The sequence below is a fragment of the Trichechus manatus genome, unplaced genomic scaffold (assembly GCF_000243295.1).
Source record: "Trichechus manatus latirostris isolate Lorelei unplaced genomic scaffold, TriManLat1.0 scaffold00110, whole genome shotgun sequence".
In the NCBI taxonomy this organism is placed as follows: Eukaryota; Metazoa; Chordata; class Mammalia; order Sirenia; family Trichechidae; genus Trichechus; species Trichechus manatus.
This window is the reverse complement of record NW_004444046.1, coordinates 9908898-9910335: the sequence shown is the minus strand read 5'-3', so window position 1 is coordinate 9910335 and position 1438 is coordinate 9908898. Positions and strand designations below refer to the sequence as shown.

General features: G+C 37.9%; 1 pseudogene; it reads left to right on the top strand.

The window, feature by feature from the left end:
• Positions 1-75: 75 nt before the first annotated feature.
• On the top strand, positions 76-374 carry LOC111821849 (NADH dehydrogenase [ubiquinone] 1 subunit C1, mitochondrial-like; annotated as a pseudogene).
• The last annotated feature ends 1064 nt before the right edge of the window (positions 375-1438 follow it).

Here is a 1438-nt window from a genome sequence, read left to right as displayed (position 1 = left end):
CAAAGAGACTTATCAGGGAATGGCGACGACTTCTGCTTCCTTAAAAAGTTTACCGGCCACAGCCCGGCTGGCAAGATGGCGCCGGCCACGTTGCTGCGCCCCTTCTCACGGCTGCTGTCCCAGGCCGGCTACCAAGCAGCCTTTCAGCTTGGTGGAAGTTTTACACTTGAGAGCAGCTGAACAGCAAATCTGTCTGGCTGAAAGTTGCACTGACCTTGGGCACCAACTCTTCCTATGGGTCTATCTCATGAAACAACATAATGAAGATGTTTTAGAATATAAAAGAAATGGGTTGGAATAAACTACTGAGATACTAACGTAGTATGCTCCATATAGTGATTACAGCGGTTCATGTGGATGCACCAATCTTTTGATTGTAAATGAGAGAGAAAAAGTTATATGTGAATATATTGTCAGCATTTGCATGTTGCATCATTAAGTGAAAAAAGAAAAAAACTTACGTATTTAGGTCATGTTAAGATGATTATATTTTATCCTGAGGTTAAAGAAGAATCCCTGAAAGATTTGAAATAAAGCTGTGATTTACTTTATAGTTAGATCATTCTTCTGTTTGAAGTGTAAAGAATGTACTGGGCAAGACTACAAACAAAGGCATCAGTTAACAAACAGAGCATGAATTGGATAAAAAGCGATGGTGGACTCAACTACAAGTAGTGGCAGAAGAGATGTCAAAAAGTGAATGGATATGATATATATTAAGGAAGTAGAATGAACTAGATTTATTAACTGACTTGTTTTGAGGAATAAGAATAGTATAACACATAGGGATAGAAATGCAGGAAGGGAAATGGACTTGGAGATACTGAAGGGAGAAAGAGAGAATGGTCTCTAACCACCCTTCCATCATCAACCTGTCAACCTTGGGTCAGGATTATATTTGGATGGGTTTAAAAATTTGGGATCATGCATTTTTTTTTTAAATTGCTTTGCATTAAAAAAAAATCTATGTGTAATCCAGTGCTAGGTGGAAAGTCTTACTTTAAATACAAACTGATTGATGAAAGATCACAATGCAATTTGCTCACTGACAGCTGATATGTTAAAGGGTGCTGACCAACATAGTGTTTTTTTAAAATTACTTGCCAAATTTTAAAAATTAGGAAAATTTCACACACACACAAGTACATAACATGCACAAGCACACACATCCAGATTTCTAGCTTCTCTAGATAAATGGAAGATCTGACAACTGCGGGCCGTCATTCCCACACAGTAAAAATTGGTTAAAGCTGGTTAGTGACTACTTCCTATAAGAGAGCATATATTCTTCACTTTTCTAAACAGTCCCCACTCCTACTTCCTCATCAGCATAGAGGCCATGTGTTAGCTGAGCCTGAGACTTCTGTATAAAAGGATATGTCACTATTTCACTTCATTTTTTTTTAATGACATTCTGGTTTCATGAGGAAAGCAGCAC